Source organism: Solanum verrucosum, unplaced genomic scaffold, assembly GCF_900185275.1.
Source record: "Solanum verrucosum unplaced genomic scaffold, falcon-dt-bn FXZP01000060.1, whole genome shotgun sequence".
Taxonomy (NCBI): Eukaryota; Viridiplantae; Streptophyta; class Magnoliopsida; order Solanales; family Solanaceae; genus Solanum; species Solanum verrucosum.
In genome coordinates this window covers 2,059,698-2,083,257 of record NW_026020129.1, presented here as the reverse complement: position 1 = coordinate 2,083,257, position 23,560 = coordinate 2,059,698, and the positions used below count along the sequence as shown (strand labels likewise).

Sequence of the window (23,560 nt, the reverse complement as noted above, 5' to 3'; positions counted from 1 at the left end):
ACATGTTTATCTTTTGAGTTATTTTCCTTTTCAGGTACTTAAAACTGATATGTGTTGAGAAAATGGCAGAACATCCATACTTCACAAGGCCTAAAGATTCCTTCCCTGACCAAAGTTCGTCAAAAGGCAAAGAAAAAGTGGTTGAAAATATTGAGAACACTGATTTGACCAAAATCACTATGAATGACCGAACATAACAAGTTGATTGCACAATTGTTCCAACAAATTGCTGAGATAAAGGCTGAAATGAATAAGACCCGAGATTTGATAAATCTGGCAATCATTGCCAACATTCCTACTCCATATAATGGAAGACCTCCACTCTAGTTTCCTACTTCAAATTCAACATTCGAATATCTTCCAAACAACTCAACCACCGCTACGACTCCAAAACCTCCCATCATCGACTTAACCATTTCTAACCCGCATCATGATAGCTCCTCACACCAAAAGCTACATAATCCTCAAAATCCAAATACCGCCAATCTCCAGAATTTTCCTCTCATTATTCCAATTCCTACCCAAATTGTCCAAAACCTACCTACCACTAAACCCACACCTCTAAAAACCGTTTTTCATATTCCAATATCACTAGAATCATACCCTCCACCCGATCATTATGAAATGAAGGAGAATGAGTGGAAGGTCTAGAAGGAAAGACTGTGCAATGCATCAGAGAGGAAGTTTTGAATGCAATGAAGGACTTTCAATACACCCCAAGTGTTATGGGGTTGAACTATGAAGATTTGTGCATTCATCCCCATTTGGTCCTCCAGAAGGTTTTAAAGTGCCAAAATTTGACACTTTTAGTGGAGCGGAAAATCCTTTTACTCATTTAAGGGCTTATTGCGACCAATTTGTGGGAGTTGGAAAAGATGAAACTTTGTTGATGCGGCTCTTTAGTCGAAGTCTGAAAGGAGAAGCTTTTGAATGGTATATTTCTCAAGAAATGAAACAATGGCCAAGTTGGAATGCTTTGGCTAAAGACTTAATTGAAATGTTTGGTTACAATATAGACTTCATTCCTGATCGATACTCTTTGGAGAGAATCAAACAAAAGTGTTGTGAAAGCTATCAAGAATATTCCTATCGTTGGAGAAGAGTGGTTGCAAGGGTTAGGCCTCCCTTCACCGAGAAAGAAATTATTGAAATCTTCGTTTGCATTCTTGAGTCGAAGTACTACAATAAGATGTTTGTCATTTTAGGAAGGAAGTTCAGTGAGATAGTCGAAATTAGTGAGGCTATTGAAGACGGTCTCAAGATCGGAAAAATCATCTTAATGACTACCCAAGTTGAATCCCCTTGATGATTGGGGAGGAAAAGGGAAGATGTTTCCTCTATCTAATTTGAATCAAGGAAAAAATCAAAGAGACATGCCGGTCTCAATGTTCAAAAGTTTTTACCATCCAAAACCTACCATTTATCTCAGCAAAATCCATCATCAAATCATCCAAATTACCAAGCTTCACCATCAAGTTATCCAAATTACCAAGCTCCACCACAAAATTATCCAAATTACCAGGATCCATTGCCAAATTATAATGTTCAATCAAGTTACCAAGTTATATTGCCAAATTACCCAAATGCTCCTCATATCTACCAAACTCCACAATATCCAAATTTTCAAACACCGATACCTACTCACCAAAACCCTCCACTTTATCATCAAGTACCTCCACCTCTACGAAATAATTACAATCTTCCTCGTCCAAAATTTGAGAAGAAACCACCTCGAGTCTTTACTCATTTGGTTAAAAATCGGACTAAACTTTTTGAGAGAATGAAATCAGTTGGTCTAATACAAACAATTGATCCAAAAAATGTCAATTCAACACATTAGAGGGGCGATCTTCATTGTGCTTACCATTCAGGAGGTGTTGGACATACCACTGAAGATGTATAAAATTCAAGACTTGTTCTATCAAAAGATTGTAACTCTTCAAACTATCATACCCAATGCCAATACTTATTGACTGTCGAATCGTGGAAAGTTTACCATTAACATAGTCGAGGTCGAAGAATATTGGTGTGTGGATAAAGTTGGATTCCCAATCAACCCGGATAGCCTTGGGAAAGTTGTAGCTTCACTGAGCATAATTGAAAAATCCAAATTTGTGGTCATGACACCACATCAAGCATTTGCTTTAGTGCCAAAAGATGATCAAAATAAGAAGGAGGTCAACCATGTATCGTCAAAGCCTTTGCCTCATTTGTATCAGTGTCTTTTGGTAGACGAATATGCCAATGATAACAGTCTCAAAGAAGGAACTAGGGATCTTCTTGCAAAATGTGACTTCGTGTAGGAGGAATTGATCGAGACACCAGACATACGAGACACCGAGCCAATGGATCAAGTGCTTAATTGAACTTCCACTCCGCTCTTGATTCCTCGCTCATCGCGATAGACAAAGATGAATTTTATGCCATTCCTAAAATTGGTGGTAGTCCGAATGAGGCTTGGGACCCACTTTTTCTGTCATTTTACCTAATTACGTTTTAATTTCCCTCTGACTGTTCTGGAAAAAGCAAAATTGCCCATGGTCAGGGCCAACACTCAAATTTTCTTATTTTCAATGAAAGCCTCTTCTATTATAAAAAATTTATTCCACCTAATTTAATTTTCTATCTAACAATCTTTTGGTTTGTTTTAGTAAAAATAATTTTAAATCTGTCAATATCGTGTCATGGCACAAGCTGAATGAACAGATGAGGTAGACGACAATGTGTTCTAAGAGTATGATGAGAATATCATGATATTTGAATACATTGCCAAAGAACTAAAATTGTTCGAGAATCAAGATAAGTCAAATCTGCATGACACAAAAACTGAATCTAGAAAGGATGATTGTGTCAAAGAGGCCATAATCAGGGTCCATCTGACAGAAGTTCAGAAAAAAAGAACCCAACAGCTTACTTAGGCAATACATCAGTACAATTGTTTGATGACATGTCGTAGGAGAGCATAGACGTTCATCTCAAGTGGCCAATCGACTCAGGTGCTATCAAGATACTATGTTTGGAGGCTCAAAGTTTCTTTATTTCTTTCTTTGTAATCACATCATTTGCATGTAATCATCTTATGTTTTATAATATAAAATTATCCTTTTGTACTTGAACTACGTTTGACTTGAATTCTGAAGAATGAGATACATAGGCAGCCTATGTCGGTCTCAGTCGATTCCTTGTAAAAATTTCCTATCTTTGTTAATCCTCGAGAGGCGAACTACATTTGACATGATTCCTGCCTCAACGGGATATGCAGGCGCCACAACGGTTCGGTCATATCTCCCATAAGATTTTTATTTTCCTTTATAATAAAAACCGGGAGATGATTTTTGAGAGGGACTCAAAAATTCTCAAGAAGAGGTTCTCTCCAACAAGTCAAGACTTAAGATACATTGTGAGTTGCAGCTAGGATATATTATATGACTTGTAGAATTTTTAAGAAAATCTCAAAAATTTCATGAGTCAACTATCGCCAGCTTAAGATATTCCAAGACATCTAACTGGGACAATTTTTTTTTGAGGATGACCTCAAAAATTTCTTCAAGCATCACTAGAAGTTTGTAGTTAATTTTGAACATTTCGAGCATGATTAGAAGTGTAAAGCTGACTTCAAATGATCTCTGGCATCCTTAAAGTTCATAGTTAACTTCAGCAATCTTCGACACCATTCGATTTTAGAGTCAACTGCAAAACTTCCTAATCATAGTAGATTTCGAGAGGACCATGTTAGAAATTTCTCAAGCTTCAAGGATCTTTTGAATTCTCCAGAACTAGATATCAGACACATCAAGAGTTTGAACCAAAGACGTTCATTTAAGTTATGCATGACATTGTTTTTCCTTAAAGATTTTTTAATATGTCAAATGTTTTGTATAATTTCATCTTATGTCTATCGAGAAGCAAGAGATCAGAGTAATCAACTGAAGATAGCAAGACAAGGCGCAAGCAATTAAAGAAATCAACACAGATCAGTTTGTTCTAAAAAACTAACAATATTTCTGTGGATGCAGGTCTACAAGATTGCCTCAAAATCATCATATTCTTCCATTCAACGAATATGGAGAATTCAAGAGGGCGAGTAGCTCCCCAAAAATCGGCAGAAAAGTCATTGAAGTTCTTTAGAAGAAAAGAAGCAGTTCAGAATACGAGCAACAACACCTCGCTCAATTCCAACAAAGCACAAGTCACAATGAACACTAAGTGTTCAAAATATGAGCGAACGAAGGCATCACTCTCAACATGTACAAGCATCTACAAAGACATCAAATTACATTTTAAGCATAAAAAACATTTGAAGAATATTCACAAATCCTGTCGATATCAGACACGGTAATGTGAACCACTCAGATGGACATCATCTACAAATGCTGAAAGGGCCATCATATATGTGAATGCCAAGAGGGTCATTGTATATTCAAACTACCAAGAAGGCATTACTTATTCAAATTCCAAGAGGGCCATTACATATTCAACCACCGAAAGGTCCATCATCTTCAAATACCAAAAGGGTCATTATATATTCAAACCGTCGAGAGAGCCATTACATCTTCAAATGCCAAGAGGCCATTTCATTTTTTGTTGCCAAGAGGGCCATTACATATTCAAACCACCAGAAGAGCCGCTATGCATTCAAAATGACAAGAGGGACATTGCATCTTCCAATGTCGAGAGGGTCATCATCTACAACCGTCGAGAAGGCTATTGCATATTCAAACACCAAGAGGTCCATTACATATTCAAACCGCCGAGAGGGCCATTACATCTTCAAATGACAAAAGGGCAATTACATATTCAACCGAGAGGGCCATCATCTTCAAATGCCAAAGAGGGCCATTACATATTCAAATCGCCGGAAGGGCCATCATCTTCAAATGCCAAGAGGGCCATTACATATTCAAACCGCCGAGAGCGCCATTACATCTTCAAATGCCAAGAAGGTTGTTTCATCTTCAAACACCGAGATAGCCATCATCTTCAAATGCCAAGAGGGCCATTACATAATTCAAACCGCCGGGACGACCATCGTCTTCAAATGCCAAGAGGGCCATTACATATTCAAACCACCGAGAGGGCCATTACATTTTCAAATGCCAAGAGGGCCATTACATCTTCAAACACTGAGAGGGCCATCATCTACAACCACCGAGAAGGCCATTGCATTTTCAAACGTCGAGAGGGCCATCATCTTCAAATGTCCTAAGGGCCATTGCATATTCAAACCACCAAGAGGGTCATCCATATTAGATTATCAAAGGTGATAATATCATTGCTGAATGGATCAACATTATCCTGCCGATAGACATTCGTCATCTTACCAATCAAACTTCGATAACATCATCCTAACATTAGATCAACATCATCCTGCCAATGGATCATCAATGTAGCAACATCTTCTTATCAATCGAGCATCATCATCATCCTATCAATGAAGTATCGTCATCAACAATATTGTATTATCGAGAAAGTCATCATCGTGTCGCATCATATCAATTCATCATCTACTGCGTCAAAACCGACGGAGGCTGACGTCAGAACATGTAAAAAAAAAGTGTCGAATATAGTAAAACATATCACTTCTCTATCTGAATTATAGTTTCTACTAACAAGTTTGTTTCAGTCTTTGCCGAGAACATCCAAGAGGATGAATTCTCAAATCAAACCACAAGTGCGGACGACATAAAAAATGATGTAGCACAACGTGAGACTTTTTCTTAGAAACAAACTGGACATAGTCTGAAGAGGAGTATCAAACTCTTAGAATGTAAGTTGAGGAATGACTTCCACCACAATCAAACCACACCCCTATTAGAAGACATGTGGGTTTTTCTTTGGGTTTATCGATTTCAATAAGCATTCGAAAAATGTTTCACTCTCATCGGAGGCGACTTTCCAATCTGAGTGACAATACACCAAGAAATTTGGAAAGTATGTCCGTGTAATATCTTAATTATGGGTGTGAAGTGCATCACATTCATGGCTAAGAGGTTGCAATCCTCTTTTCATGCTCGACTTACTTGTCATTCCTCTAGAACCAAAGATTATCTTGAATGATAGATTTTCTTTTCAACCGATCGTGTTGAACTACAAATATCCTGATTCCTAAGGTCTAAGGATATGTAAGCGGGCTCTATTTTATTTAAAAAACTAAATGGTTTAAGAGTCGCCACTTAATTTTTAAAGAAAAATCAAGAAAACTATTTTTTCAAAAGATTAAAATAGTAAATCTAATGAAAATATTTTAAAGGGGTTCAGGGTTCACATTAACATTTCGGGAAGGGCTTGATAACACCCAAAACTCCCGCTAACACGCGATTATCCAGTAATTAAAATATTTGGCTAATGTGTAAACATGCTTGATTGGTTTAGAAGTAAACAAACTTAGACTTCAAATTATTTTTTAGGAGAAAGGGAAATGGTATAAGGGATTTACTTAAAAATATTTATTTTCAAAGTAATTTAAGTAGTAAAATAAGTATGATTTTGTCTTTAGAAAATCTAGAAATGACTATCTTTTGGGAAATCGAATTAGGAAAAATCTTAAAATTGACTAGCAAATGAGCAATTAAACAAATACGAAATAAAATAAGAGAGAGAGAGAGTGTGTTTTGGGCCCAAGTATGATTTTCTGTCCTCCTGGACCAATACTTGGGCTTAATTTCATTTTGGGCTTTAGGCCCAATTTCACCTGTCCTAAAATCTAACAGGATAGTAACACTAAAAAATAAAAGGGCTTAGGCCCAATAATAACCAAATACAAAGCTAAAAATTTAGGACTCTTTTAGCCCATTTTCAATGCAATATACAGTGTATACAACGGTATATTGTGTGTATCCAGCACTTTGATGCGCTCCGAACACATGTACGTCAATGTTAAGGACCTGTACTTCGATCTTTCAAGGCTGGCTGACTCGATAAAGGAGAATTGGGCATTCTTGGCCTATTTCGAGATGCAAGGGAGAACATAGGAGCTCATGTAGAACCCGGGCAGATTTCACATGCAAAAGAAATGGACGTAAGTAAGTTAATAAAAGTTCAAAATGATAAATAAAAAGAACGATGCTATAAGATACTGCACAATATAATATACCACTATTAATATCAAAGTTGCTATCCTATAATTCATCTATTCTGAATGATATTAAATGAAACATTCTAATCTCACATAACCAAATGAATTTGAAGCTACATTTAGGACCAAATACAAAGCTGAAAATTTAGGACTCTTTTAGCCCATTTTCAATGCAATATACAGTGTATACAACGGTATATTGTGTGTATCCAGCACTTTGATGCGCTCCGAACACATGTACGTCAATGTTAAGGACCTGTACTTCGATCTTTCAAGGCTGGCTGACTCGATAAAGGAGAATTGGGCATTCTTGGCCTATTTCGAGATGCAAGGGAGAACATAGGAGCTCATGTAGAACTCGGGCAGATTTCACATGCAAAAGAAATGGACGAAAGTAAGTTAATAAAAGTTCAAAATGATAAATAAAAAGAGCGATGCTATAAGATACTGCACAATATAATATACCAATATTAATATCAAAGTTGCTATCCTATAATTCATCTATTCCGAATGATATTAAATGAAATATTCTAATCTCACATAACCAAATGAATTTGAAGCTACACCAACCTAGTCACTTTAACAATGAATATAATTTTATATCAATGAACCAATGCTACTACACCATATTAGGAAAGACCACCAAATCAGGCCAAAAGGAATTGAAATTAAACCAGGAGAAGAAAAAAAAAGGAAACATGTTGGACATATGCTTAACAATTAGCCATGCTTACATGGGCTTAATGTAAGAAAATAAAGCTCCAAATGAACAGCAAGGCAGGACTTGATCTAGATGACAAAATTCGAAGCTAAACTAGACTAAGGGAATACCAAATAAATTCAGAACATGGTGGTACGAATCAAAACAGAATAAGTGGGTAGACGAGTAGAAACTAAGGTAGACACGAGACTTAAAACATTCATGAACTTTAAACAAACTAGAACTTGAAATTTAAACTTATATCACAACAATTCGCAACCAGATTTTAGCCAATGAAGAGACGATGCTACAGTAAATAGGGGGTTGAATTAAATGGACATGAGGGAATTTCAGATTAAGCCAAATATACATTAAACAAGAGAGGAAATCAGCATACATCACAAGTCATTCAAACAAGCAACAACATTATGAGCTCAATTAGATAGGTTGAACATCAAAACTTGAACATAAGACTACATCTATGAGTATTCCAGAATGAATCCAGCAGTTAGGCACCAATAATCATAATATAAGAAATCAGAAATTATACTAGAGTCAAGGTACAACAAGTTTGAAACAAGCAACATGAGGCTATCTTATCAACAACAGAGTTTAAAACAAACCACTAAAGCGATAACAATTTATTTAGAACGGAATAAACAGTAGAAGGTTGATTTATACTAAACTATACTAAAGATTTGTGATTGGAGTAAAATTTAAACATACAGAAACCTGAGAATAACTTTAAAACTCAGAAGCTAAAGAAACGAGAGATAGGCTAAATACACATAAGAAAACGAAAATGAAAATCACTGAAATAGGCATTTCTTATCATATGAAAAATAGAACTGTAGCAAAAGAGAAAATGGGAAGGAATGTTACCTTATTTGTGGCAGCGAACTAAGACAAAACGAGCTAAAGAGCTTTCCACGACCACAAATAGACTACAACATATTCGCAAGAGGTAAAATCGAGGAAGTATGGCTCCAAATACTCCCAATCTCGCAACCTATCTCAAAACGCCTTGTGTATATCGATTTTATTTCCTTATCATCTAGCTCTAATATAAGATGTCTATGTTTTGTAAATTTTAACTCCTTTCTTATATTTTCTCCCCTACATTGTAAAAAATTTCGCCATCCCCTTTAATGAAGAAGAAAATGGCTTTTATAGAGAAGAAAAGAGCTGAAATGGGGGAAAACGAGTGAGGAATTTAGGGTGAATTTCAAATTCAAAATTCGAATTCCTTTAAGAGATAAGGTCGGCCAGCTGTTGAATAGTACAATTCTTCAACGGATTGAAAATAAGAGCCCTATGATTTCGAGCAAGGACGAAGAACTCATCAGATGGCGATACGTTGGACGAATCTCCAACGGTTCTGTACGAAAGGATAAGGACGAGGACGAGAAACGCGGGACTGGATCGATTTGGTGGGTTGTCGGGTCGCATCTGCACTGCTGGACTGTTCTGGGTTTCACGTCTGGTTCTCGCGAAAAAAAAGAGTAACAGAGGTCGATCGGTTTTTGTTGTTGTATGCGTATGTATTGCATTGTTGGAATTGATAGAAGTGTTGGGTTTGGGCTAGGTTTCTGTTGGTGGGCTGTTTTGACTGGAAAATTAAAAAAAAAAATTGGGTTGAAAAGAAATGGGCCGATTGGGAATTGCTGAATGTATTGAATTGAAGCAAATGGTTGAAGAAATTGGCTAAAATTGCCATAATAGCCAATTGAATTTCAATTAGAATTTAGTCGGTGGATTTGATCAATACTTAAACAAGATGAATTTTCATAAATTAATTAAGTAGCTTCTTAATCTTAACGAAATAAAATAATTAACTTAATAAACTAATGACTCAAAATATAAATTACTAATTTAGGCAAAATTAATTTAATAAAATATTTGAGTAAAACTAAAATCTTTTTTAAATGATTTTCAAAAAATCATAAAATATACTAATTATATCCATAATTATGTAAAACATATATATTATCTAAAAATTATAAAAAGTGACAAAACTAGTTAAAATAACTTGCAAACTATATTTATTTTTTTTTGAAATTTTATAAAACTAATTATTTTAAAATCGTTCAAAATTGAAGAAACTTGAAATGATTAATTTATATTGTGGAGGTCCAAAATTAGGTGTCAACAGGCTCAATGCTGAAAACTCGGTTGTATTCCAACATTCTCTCTCAAATCTTACTCTCAAGCATTTCGGTCTCTTCATAATTCGATATCGGGATAGCTTTTGAATTCTTTCATAATCGTGCGTCAAATCAAGCGTATCGAACTACAAGTGACCTGAATTCTCATATAGCCTGAGATATGTAGGAAACCCAATGCGGTTTGGCCATAATTCCTAAAGTCCGTACCAAAATCCCTTTCCTAAGGATGAAGATGTGGTTGGTCAAAATTGGATTCGTCGATTTCATTTGCCTCTAATTGCTTTCATCAATCCAAGTCAAACGAGGGACAGTTGTTGACACCCAATTTTGGACCTCCATAATATAAATTAATCATCGAGCTTCTTAAATTCCAAACGATTTGAAATAATTGACTTTATAAAATTTTAAATCTTTTCAAGTCATTTTAAGTAATTTTGTCATTTTTATAATTTTAAACAAAAATTAAAATAATCTATATATTCTATACAATTTTGTATATATTTATTATATCAATATTTGAAAATTGTCTCAAAAAGATTTTAGTTTTACTTAAATATTTGGTTAATTAGTTTAGCTAATTTATAGTTTTTATTTTTGAGTTAATTAGTTTACAATTAAATTAATTATTTTATTTCGTTAAGATTAAGAAGTTTGTTAATTAATTAACATTAATTTGTCTTGTTTAAATTTTAGTCAAACTCTCTAAATTAAACTGAACTTGGCTATTTCTTAAATTCCAAGATCTAACCCATTTTTGACCTCCAACTTAACTCAATTTTGAGACTAGATTTGGGCCATTTTTCAGCCCAACACTCTCCAACCCAGTAGCCCAAACCAACATATTCTCATCCCAATTCCAATTTCCAGTTTACCCGGCCCAAACCCTTTCCAGTATAACAACAATTAGCAGTAACGTACAACGACCCCACTTCGCTTCTTCTTCTTCTCCACGTGAGAACAACGACCAAAAGGAAACCAGAAGTCGCATCCAACATCATACGCGACCCCACTGCCCCAATATCTTCTCCTTCATCGCGAGAACCCAGAAACAATCCGACCCGACCCTACTTCTTTTCTTCTTCTTCTTCATACGAAACCCAGAAAGCTAGTAAACGTCAACATCGACAGTCGCTCAAACGGGAAATCCCGCAGCAAATCGCGTTCTCCTCTTCCCCTCTCCCTTATTTTCCGTTGAAAATTGGTACAATGGGCAGCTTTATTTCTTATCTCTTTAAGATTTTGAATTTTGAATTTCATTCTTATACATCTTCTCCCCCCCTCCCCCCCCCCCCCCCCATTTCAATTCGAATCTCCCCTATATATACCCCTGTTCTTTTCACTGTAACAAAGGGGAGAAAAAGACATAAACATAGCTTCATAAAATTGGTTACTATATAGTCAAAGAAGTTTTGATTTTTGAGTTATAAGTTTTCCTTTTGAAACCATCGGAATTCATTGGTGGTGGTGGAATCGCTTTGAACCCGTCATCTTAGTCTCGCTGCCCAGAAAAAGGTAATATTCCGCTTCTCTAATTTCTTATGTTATTTATATGATCAAGTGAGGCTTAGAGTATTTGTATATTGTAATTGGACCTTTATGTTTGCTTGGTTTGTGTATAATGCATAGTTTAAAATTAATTCAATATTTTGCTTATGGCGTCTAAAGATTTCATTTTTGTTTGATTAAAATCCATGCTAGTTCTATGTGATTGTTGTTTTCTCCAGATATGACCAAAGCAGGAATTTTGTTGCTGAAATGATAATTTGTTTCTTGTGCATCTTTAGTATGAGTCATTTGCCTAGATTTTTTTTACTCAAGTTATATGTTGATTGTCATATTTATTATGAGTTCCTTTGAAGATGAAGTCTTGCCTAAATATTTGTCTGAATGAATCCCTACAAGTTATCCTTATAAGTGATATGTAGTTTAGATATTTAAGGCCTAGCAAATAGCAAATGTGTGTTAAGTTGGTTTTCTTTTCCTTTATGCATCTTGTTGACTGTTGTGAATATATATATATATATATATACACATACTTGTTAGTCTATTATACTCTATTGAATTTATATTTTTTTGTAACATATTTATGCTTAGAGAATTTATTGGAATGGGTAAAAAAAAAAATTACATTAGAGATTGTTCAACTCCCCCTTAGAACATACAATGATATGATTGGTTTGTGTATAATACATTAGAGATTGGTAACATGTTATTTTTTTTTGTTTAATTCCCTTTCAGTTGACAACAACAAATGATTTGTTTTAAGTGTTTAGTTCCTGCTTTAATCATTCATGTGCGTCTCTGCTTATTGACTAAATTTTATTTTATTTTGAATCTAATAGTTACCTTGTATTTGCTCCGCAAGCTAAAAATGCTTTGAAAAATAATTGGGGTGTTTCTTGAGGTCTAATACACGGAGATGAATACTTGTTTTAACATGTTATTTAATTTGTAGTGTTTTTAACTTTTCCTACTAAAGTACTCAATTTTTGATGCCTTATTGTAGTAATATTGAATAGTTCAATTAACATCCCTATTCATATGTTGCTACTATTTCTGTAAAAAATAAGAGTTGATAAGCTTACATTTGAATTGTTATAATTATGGGTATTAATATATTGCTTGTCAAAAATACATCTTTCCCTTATGCTAATTTTGTCCCCTTACTCTCTTTACATGTGAAATTGGCGGAGTTCAATTTGGACTTTCATCGTCACCCTCTTTGCATTTTGTTGGGTTGAAACCCAACATCTCTAGCGAGTCAGCCCCAACCTTATTTGGAAACGGAGGTGAAATACAGGTGTTCGGAAGCAAGAAATACATGGAAAGAGCTGATATACATGCTGATATACACCGATATATAGTTGATGTATACAAAAATGGGAATTGGGTTAAAGCCCAAAATTTGCAGCGAAATTGGACCAAGAAGGGGCCCAATTTCGTTATCTCTTTTGCTCTACTATTTGTTTTGATTATGTTTTGACTAATTTTATTTTGCTCCAACTTGAAATATTTTAATTAACTTAATTCTCCAAAACACGAACCATATTCTTTATGTTAGGTTATTTTAATATAATTCATTTTTTATCAACTCTTATACTCTTATTGAATATATTTAGTCAAAACTTTTTACTTATTCTTCAATTAATTTTAAATAGTTTTCATATTTTAATTGACCAAATTGGTTAAAATTATATTTTTTAATAATATGATTCAGAAAAAATTCCAATTAATCTAGTTTTGTTAAAATTCTATTCACTTGCATTTTAATGTTTCATTTTAGGTCCTTTTCTCTAAAAAATAAAATAAAATGTGTCATTTATTTAACTATTTCTCAAAGTTAATCAAATATTGTAAATTATTATTTTTTATGTTAAATTATTTTTCTAAAAAATAGTCAAATATTTAATCTAAGTCGTAGGATAACCGCATGTAAGCGGACACTTCAAATACCTTAAAAACCTTCTTGAAGCGTAAATAAGAACTTCTTACCCATTTTCTCTAAATTTTTAAAGACTTAATCTGTTAGACTCTTTTTAAATTATAAGTTTTCTTAATTTCTTTAAAAAGTTAAGTGACGACTCTTTTCTAAGTATTTTTTCAAATTATTTTATACCTAGAACATTTCAAAAAGTGATTTTTCTAAAGATAGTAAAATTACGGCATAACATCACCTCTATCACTTCTGATCTTTTTATCCAACTGATTTTCAACTTCAGTTTTATATTGCTTAAATGCATCTATTACTTCATCCTTACCATTTAGCAAATAGACATAACAGTATCTAGTGTAATCGTCAATAAAAGTTATGAAATACTTTTTTCCACCACGTGATGGTGTTGACTTCATGTCACAAATGTCAGTGTGAATCAACTCTAAGGGGTATGAATTCCTTTCAACAGATTTATAAGGATGCTTAGCGTAGTTTGATTCAACGCAAACTTGACATTTAAATTTATTGCACTCAAATTTAGGCAAAACATTTAAGTTAATCAGTTTTCGCAAGGTTTTGTTATTGATGTGTCCCAAACGTTCATGCCATAAACATTTAGACTCAAACAAGTACGAAGAAGCAAAATATCTTTATTCATATCAACTGCAATTACATTGAGTTTGAAGAGGCCCTCAGTGAGGTAACCTTTTCCTACATACATCTCATTCTTACTTACTACAACTTTATCAGAAATAAATACACATTTGAATCCATTCTTGGTAAGAACTGGTATAGAAACTAAGTTCTTTCGCAATTTCGGAACATACAAGACCATGTTCAAAGTCACCACCTTGCCCGAGGTCATCTTTAAGTGGACCTTGCCAGTTCCTTCAACCTTGCAGCAGCGGAGTTCGCCATAAATAACTTCTCGTCTGCTGGTGCTAAAGTATATGATGCAAATAATTCTTTGTTGGCACAAACATGGCATGAGGCACCAAAATCTATCCTCCATTCTCTTGGATTTCCAACCAAGTTGCATTCTGAAAGCATTGCACAAAGATCGTCCATCTCTTCTTTGGATTCAGCCAAATTTGCTTGATCTTTTTTTTTGTCCTTCTTAGGACCCCGACATTCAGTAGCCCTATAGCCACATTTGCCACAATTGAAGCAGTTTTCATTGAATTTCTTCTTAGGAAGATTGCTCTTTGGACCAGATGTTTTCTTTCTTTTCTTTGATTTTGAGGGGTCTTCTTCAATAATATTTACTCCAGATATTACTGAATTATCACTTGACCTCTTTTCTGCGGCCTTGTTATCCTCTTCGATTCTCAACCTTACCATGAGATCTTCAACATTCATCTCCTTGCGTTTATGTTTCAAGTAGTTTTTGAAGTCCTTCCACAACTGAGGTAACTCCTACATTCAGGTTAGGAAAAAACAAAAACATAAAAAAGATGAAACGAACAGAAAATAAAAATTCGAGTCCACAGAACCCACTGTGTTTCCTTAAGAAATTTAATCCCCTCAAGTACCCGAGGTTACAGATTAATTCCTCAGTCGATCGATAATTTTATTTTTGTAAGAAAATGTATGCAGAGAGGAATTGAAAAATGGAAAAAGGTACTCTCTATTTATAGCCACTTGCAGCTGACTAAATAAATTTTGTTCAAAAATATTATCAATCAATCATTTGCCGAAGCTGAAGCCGAGCGACGACGGCACGAGGGACACCTTCTTCTTAACCCTTTAAGAACTAAAGGAAGTGTTTCCTAATATAAGGACAACAATTTTCTTTCTTCTACCAATATGGGAGAAATGACTTTTCATCTTCAAAGACTTTTCATTTGAAATGACTTTTCATTTTCCCTCCAAATTGGTTCCCTCACTTTTTTCATTTTCTCTTCTTATTTCTCATTCACACCTTGCTAAAACCCAACATTGATAAGCATGTTTGCCACAAAGAGTCCATCTCCATGTCATAGTTGTCCAAGCCATTATCTTTGCACAGTTGAGCACCAAATTTTGCAGCAATTGCTTCTGCTTGGTTACTACTAGTACAATTAATCTTCCAAGAAAATGCCATGATAAAGTCACCATGACTATCTCTAATTATTCCACCTATGCCAGCCATTCCATCATCTCTATAGCTTCCATCAATATTGATTTTAAATTTTCCAACATCTGGTTTGTTCCAAGTTACAAGCTGAATATTCACCTTTGGTTTTAATCTTTCAATCTCCCAGCAGGTAGAAGGCCAATTGCTTGAAAATTTGTAATCTGGAAAAATAGAATTCACTACTGCTTGTATGTTCCATATAACATGGTACTCCATTTTGTTGTCGTACATAAACATAATATTATATCCAATATTTTAAGATTTCAGACGAAATATTTGAATTATTGCTCATAATATGTCAAGCAAACAAATAATATTACTCGTAACATATACATAAGAGATGAGACAAATTCATATCATAAACATAGTTTTTTAAGAAAGAAAGAAATTCTAGTCATAAGTTTTCATTTAAATAAAAAATGTAATAATGGACTCTAACTTACACGAATAATTAAAGAAGTCAGTTCATTGTGTTCCATAATCTCTAACTTACTCGAATAATGGACTAATTGAAGTTAACTCAGGTAATTACTCTGAACAATTAGAAACTTAGATACTAAAATCTGATGTAACACATAATAAAAACTTTCTTTAACTACAAGTTAGCTACTCCTTAACAACTACGTACCACCAAATATGCAACAGGTACAATATCTGCAATTCTATTCAGCATTTAATGACTTGCAATATTTAGCACAAGGGTAAGGGTCTATATATTGAAATCTTGTTCTCTCAAAGTACCAATCCGCAATAGCTTCCGCAATTGTCTACACAGAGAAATTAAAAATTGTTATGAACTCAACAAAACTATTTATGACATGCATATGATAAAATCGAAAAATAAACAAACATTACCTTATTAAGTAACCTCGGAGAGGTAGCACTGTACCAGTATTTCGATGAAAGAATTCCACCATGAGAATAGCAAGACGTGAGGAAATAACCCCTTGTAGAACAAGAGGGTAGTCCCTTGAATGTCTTCAAGAACTTCACTCCAAAAGCTAAATTAAAATAAAACATAATAAAAAGAATTAAAGGAGAAGAAATCATTAATTATACATTAGTTAATCATTAGAGAAATGTTAACCTTGAATAATTATACGCTGACTATATGTGCAGTTATTTATGCTCTTGACACAATCCTTCCAGACGTGTTGAGGATCAAGGTATGCAGGAACCACAGTGTTATTAATCTAGAGTTAAGAGTGTTAAATAATTAGAATTATATATAAAAGCTAAAGAAGAAACAAATCAAATTCTTAAAATTGAGGGAAATTAGCATTTGTCTTGTTAACCTGCCAGTAATCATAAACTGAGTTGATTATGAAAAGTGGAGTTTGCACATACGGAACTACATTCTGAGGGAAAAAACACTGCACCATATAAAATTAAAGTTACTACTACATATAATTAAAGAAATTGTTTTTTATTTTGAAAGCTTAAAATATATAATTACCAAACTTGGTTCCATTGCAGATGTGCAAGCTGATGGTAAATTCTTAGCCGATCCCTAAGAATGAAAGAGGAAAAAATTGACTTGCATCTACTTCTTAACCATATTTCTAAAAGAAAAGAAGAAGATGTGACTCACATGTAGGTTAACAATTTTCCGATACATCTCTTGAATATCTGAAGTACCATAAATTGTTTTCCTGCATAAATGTTGAAACGTTTATAAATCGCTAATAGAAAATGTAGAGTATCGTTTTCTTAAGATCACATAACAAAGAACTGACCCATTGATGAAGAAACCAGCATCTGCAACACACTTAACTCTAGCATTTGAACTTGTTGCAGTTCAAAATTGTTGCCAACCCTCCTGCGGATATTCCTGTTAGAATTGCCTGAAAATGTTTTGATAATCTAGATTAGCTTTTTGAAAAAATAATAAAAATAACGTAGAGAGTGAATTCATTGAATAAGATAATATTCTTACATTTTCAGCATTTTTCATTCCTTTGCTCCGTAAATCTTCCATAATAGCCGTAAATATTCTAGCCCCTCTAAAATATAACTTGTTCTCCTAATGTACATTATTTGGCAAATTTAATCAGAAAAATATTACAAAATTAAAAAATAACACACACACACATATACATATAGTATTAGTATATTTCTTACAGGATGAACTTGTTCAACATCACCAATGAAGGATGAACCATCACAATACTTCACCCTCACCCTGTTCCAATTGTGAAACTCTACCAATGTTTGCTTGATGTTAGAATTAAGGAGTTAAAAATTTAAATATATATAGATATGCACACACAAAAAAAAGAACATAGCAAGATATGTTCATATAAATAAAATAGTGTGTATTACCTGGATTGTGTTTAGAAGTATTATGAAGAATCCCGGCGAAAAAGCCTTGTTGATACATCATTTTGGTGGAACCTAAGAACGTGGCTGAACGATTCAGGCAATCTGAGATACTGTTGCACCAACCACCTCCCTATAAATATGAATTATATATTTCTCTGGAGTTAATTTGATGTTTGAAAATTCATTAAAAGGAAGTAAACAAATTTAATTAAGCAGTAAGTAACTAACATCCAAATGGATAATCCAGCTGCGAAGTCCGGTACCATGTCCTCTGTGAAGATGATATGCTGGTGGACTTTCATTAAGGCATACTGTACACAAAACAAATGAGTATCTGATTTTCTTTTAAGGAATTAATTAAGAGTATATTTATGTATTAACGTACCCCCGCCTTGGGCAGTTGCGCTTTCAAGAATTGTTATATTAACGTACAAATCATCTTCAGCGCCAAGAACATGACTTGTACAAACTACTGCTAGCAAAACCAACAGAAATATTTTCGTCCTACAACAAACAAAAACAAGTGTAAATTTAAAACGAGAAGAAGAGAAACAATAACTAGTATGTTATTATAAATAACAAAAAAAAAAAAAACAGTTAGGTTTTGAAGTTTTAGTACATGTTATGAGCAAGAACTTGTTCTTCTTTAAAGTGTTGAGAATGAAAGGAGAGTACTTTATAGAAAATGCTTATGATTAGACTTAAGAAGTGGTATGAGACTATATTGAGTAGTTCATCTCTCTTTTTATAAGCAAATATCCTTATAATGTTTATATTAAACTAAAATAATAATGACTTCTTTTTATCTACTCCTACAGGTTACATGGGTCTATCACCTAGTCTATCCCTCTCTTAAAGAGCAGATCACTACTTTAAAAAAATCAGATTTAATTAATGACGGACAAATTGTATAGCCAAACAGAAAAATTCTTATTTAGCAACGAATTAGCGACAGATTTTTTTGTTAGCTACGAGTAAAATAGTGATGGACCAACGATGAAGTTCGTAGCTAATTCTCGTGTGTTTTTAATTAGTAGTAATAACATGTCTTATAAAAAGAAAAAAATCCATTAAAGGTGTTACATAATGCACAACTATAAGTCCATAACCTATATATCTACTATATTCTACAAAAATGGAATTATTTTTTTCATGAGCCTCTCTTCATAATTGACATTCTAAAATTGCACCTAGTTTAGATTAATAATTGGTTTTTTTTTATTGACATATCCATAAATTACATTGACATGACATGTGAACATAACTAAATGTACATTTTAAAGAATATTACATGTGTGAATTACAGAATTACTGCTACATGACATGTGCTATATTTACTTTTACTTTAAGAGAAAACAATACATATTTCAACGATTTTTCTGTGAAATGATATATTGTGAATTACATCAACTTCTCCACAAAAAAAAAATTATTGTGAAGTCGCGTATATGTAAAAAGTCTATGTTTAATTTTATAATGGAAAATGTATTACCCTTATAAGTCGGGAATGAAATTCTTATCGATAACATGAAAGTTTAGAGGAAATATATAGGCATAATGTCGATACCATAGATTAATTATAACTACCTTGACCTTAAGAAACAATGTAGTAAAATCATAAAGAACTTGTGTTATTAAATTAAAGATGTGTATAATATACCAAAATTGTACTTCAAATTTTTGGTTATTATGGAAGAATTTGCTTTTGTATTGATGTTTTTCTCTATTCCCATTTTAATTTTTTAAAAATAAATTTGAGTGAAAAATCCATTTATGACATAGTCCCAAAACCACGTAATCCATCTCTTTGGCTCGGTATATAGACGTCACACTGAAATAAGGATCCACCATATATTACAAAAGATTATGACATGACATGTGAACCTATGAAATCGTTGATATTTTTTCACTACTAGCACGAAATTCTCTCAATTTATCAATATATGAAAAAATGTTGCTATCAAAATCTCAATCTTGAAATCGTAAAACTAAATTTTGACCATGAACTTTTTAATAGTCTTTTTAGTTGATGTGGTTGAGATTCACTGGAAACACCTAGACAAAACTATACACAAAATTGAAGGGATGTTGGAGGTGATTTCGACTAGTTTAGAGTTAAATTTCATATCTAAAACTGAACAAGACATTATCACCTCAACAATGTATATCATGTATGTATATCATTGTATATCTGACACAGTTTCATGGATATTTAATTAACCGATATACATGATATATTAGGAGATACAAGGTGACATATACACGAATATACACGGACAACGTCATTTTCAACCTTTCTAATATGAAAATCAACTCAAATCCGCCTAAAAAACAACTTCAAAATTTATATTCAAGCTCCTTAAGGTGTTTATGATAAAATCCAATCAAGATAAATCACAATTACGCATATTGAAAAAATTTCATGTCCTTCTCAACCTCACACAATTTATTCAATGTTACATTCACATTTTTAAGTTCCAGATTTCACAGCCATGGTTACAATGCCTCTGGAGTTTGGTTGATTTGCTTAAGCTGAAATTTGAAGACATATTAGGTTGAATGTACCAATAAGGCAAAATTAGTCTATTATATGCCAATCTTTCACTAATTTTGATTTATAAATGCCAATTTCTCTTTTAATTGAAATTGTTTTCTAGTCTTTTACAAAAAAGTAAAAATAAATTATATATATGGTAAAAGAGTAGAAAATCTCATTTTAAAAAAATATGCTATGGGTAAATTTAAGAAAACAATAAATATTTGTAATGTGTCTTTTAAGTTTCTGCAGTTATGTGATATATTCCTTTTTCTTTAGATTAATTACATTTTCAACAATGGTTGGACCATGATCCCAATCTATGAGTTTCTTACTTTGTTAACTTTATGGATCACCTGAATATATGTATATTACTATAAAATGTATATTCTACCTATACAATATATACATATTTTGTAAAATTAAATGCCCAAAAAGCATTACTGTAATTTTCTCAAAATATGAACCTAGATGTGCATTTTGGATAGTTTACAATGAATGTGCCTTTTTTTCTTTTATAAATGGGCTTGATGGGCTGCTATTTGTGTATATTATTGCAGTCCAAAAATATTGGAAAAATGACATCACATAAATATTTAAGACCATATATTATAATGAGGAACCTTCACATATAGCCACTCAAAAATAGCCTAATTACTCTCCATAGCTATAGTTTGATAATTACAATTCGTAGCTACATGTTATAGGGAGGAGAGAGGCGAGCGAGGCTGGGAGAGAGAGAGGAGAGAGGCGAGCGAGGCTGGGAGACAGAGAGGAGAGAGGCGAGCGAGAGAGGGTAAATAGTGGAGAGAGTTGAATTGTATGTGTATATCGGTTAGATAATTGTATACTATACATATGTATTTGTATATATGGCAAGTGAGATTGGGAGAGGGAGGAAAGAGGCGAGCGAGATTGGGAGAGGGAGGCGAGCGAGATTGGGAGAGAGGCGAGCAAGATTGGGAGAGAGTGGGAGAGAGGTGAAATGTATATGTATATTGGTTAGATAATTGTATATTATACATATGTATTTGTATTTATGGCAAGCGAGATTGGGAGAGAGAGGACAGAGACGAGCAAGATTGGGAGAGGGAGGAGAGAGGCGAGCGAGATTGGGAGAGGGAGGAGAGAGGCGAGCGAGAGAGGGTAGAGAGTGGGAGAGAGGTGAATTATATATGTATATCGGTTGGATAATTGTAAATTATACATATGTATTTGTATATTCTGGCGAATTATACATATACAAATGTGGCTAATTATACAAACTCAAAGTCAGCCCACATAATTAATGTATAATATTAGTTGCGAGTAGTAATTATAGCAAACTATAGCTATGATTAGTAATTAAGTAGTATAAGTTTGTTTAACCGCGTAATTTTCCCTATTATAATACATAAAGATGTATTTTAATACTCTGTTGAGATGGTTGTTATATTTCATAACGTATCATATCAAATTTTATTATATTATATTGTACTTTGATGAATATAATATTTGGAAGATTATACCATTATATAATTAGTCATATTTTTTTTAGCTTTTGTTTTGTTTAAATCTCCATAGACCCACAGGCCACAACCTTCCCCGTTCCGTATTAGTTTTTGAATTAATTAATTCAACCCGTCCTTCTCCATCGCACATAACCTTGAACCCGCATTCGCTTTGCATAGAGCAAAATCAGTCTCGCCCACTCCATTGTCATCCCTAAAAATAAGGAAAGACCAAAACTTAAAGGAGAAATTTATGTAATGAATATCAACAGATAATGTAGCGTCTAAGGAAAAAATTACCTCCGTGCATTTTGTTTCTTATTTGTATGTATCCCACATATCAGTGAATCGCACTAGATACACACTAGATACATGTATATGTATGTATCTGAAGTGATTCGCATGTATCTGGGATATCAGATACATGGAAGAGTGGCGCATGAGATCGGAGAAAGACGAGGGAGGCGAGCAAGAATTGCTAATATGTATCCCAGATGCATGTGAATCCACTTGGATACAATATATCTAGAACAAATTACACCTAAAATTAACCAATTATGTATCCGGATACATGTATACTTATCTGGAGGCAACAAAATCTTATAAGATAAGTAATATTACAAATTAAAATATATCTGAGTAAATAGCTACTAAACTGATGGGATTATGTAAGTTCCCCTATATTATATTTGGCGAAATTAAATTCGATCCAAATAACTTCACAATTTTTTTTCTTTCTTGTCAATATTTTTTTTAGTACAAACATGATAAATTATGGTGAGTAATGAGTATATCACGGGTTCTCAAAATATTGCATGAGAATTTTAAATATTTAAAGCTTTCAAAGTTTTCTCAAGTAAAAGAAAAAGGAAATTAAAAGACTTGGAGTGGTTGTGCTGTTGAAAAACTTTAAAATGTGAAGCTTCCTAAAGTTTGAAAAATGTCATTTGCTTACATAAATTCTTTGGACGTTTCCAAGAGGAGGAAGAGCTTCGTAATTATGAGGGGCACATTTGTCCAATTCAATATATAACATGGAGTAATTTTATTACACACAAAATATGACACAAGAAAGATAACGAAATTTTATAAATGGGGTAGGAGAAGGATAAGATATATGTATTCCTATTCCCTTATTATTTTACGATATTTGGTTAGGATACACATTTTATTCTAAGGAAAATTGTATAAAATACCAAATTATTAATTCAAATTAAATGTTATAACCATAGTTTGATTTAATTGTAACCTGTAGCAAATAGTTGTCATTCGCCTCTCTCCCTAGGTTTCTCACTCGCCACTCTCGCCAGTCTCTCCCTCGCCTCTCTCGCTTTTATACAAACACAAATGTATAAAATGTATTTGTGTTTGTATAAAGCGAGAGAAAATTGTATATACAAATACGAATACATATATTTTCGTCCTATACACTTATAATTATACAAATACAGATTTTTCCCTGCCTAGTTCTCTTTTGCCTTTCTCTCTTTCTCACTTTATACAAACACAGATTATACAAATTGCAATGTATAATTTGTGTTGTATAAAGCGAGAGAGAGAGATTTGATATACAAATGTTTTATTTCGATTCAATTGTATACAAATTCAAATTTTATACAGATATACAAACATATAAAATTGAATTGAGAGGTTGCCAACGATTTATACAAATGAGAGGCTGCCAACAATTTATACAAATGGTCTGCCAGCGAAATTATACAAA

At 33.3% G+C, this 23,560-nt stretch overlaps 1 pseudogene; it reads right to left on the bottom strand.

The window, feature by feature from the left end:
- Positions 1-16,151: 16,151 nt before the first annotated feature.
- On the bottom strand, positions 16,152-20,097 carry LOC125826319 (pectin acetylesterase 8-like; annotated as a pseudogene).
- Between the last annotated feature and the right edge of the window lie 3,463 nt (positions 20,098-23,560).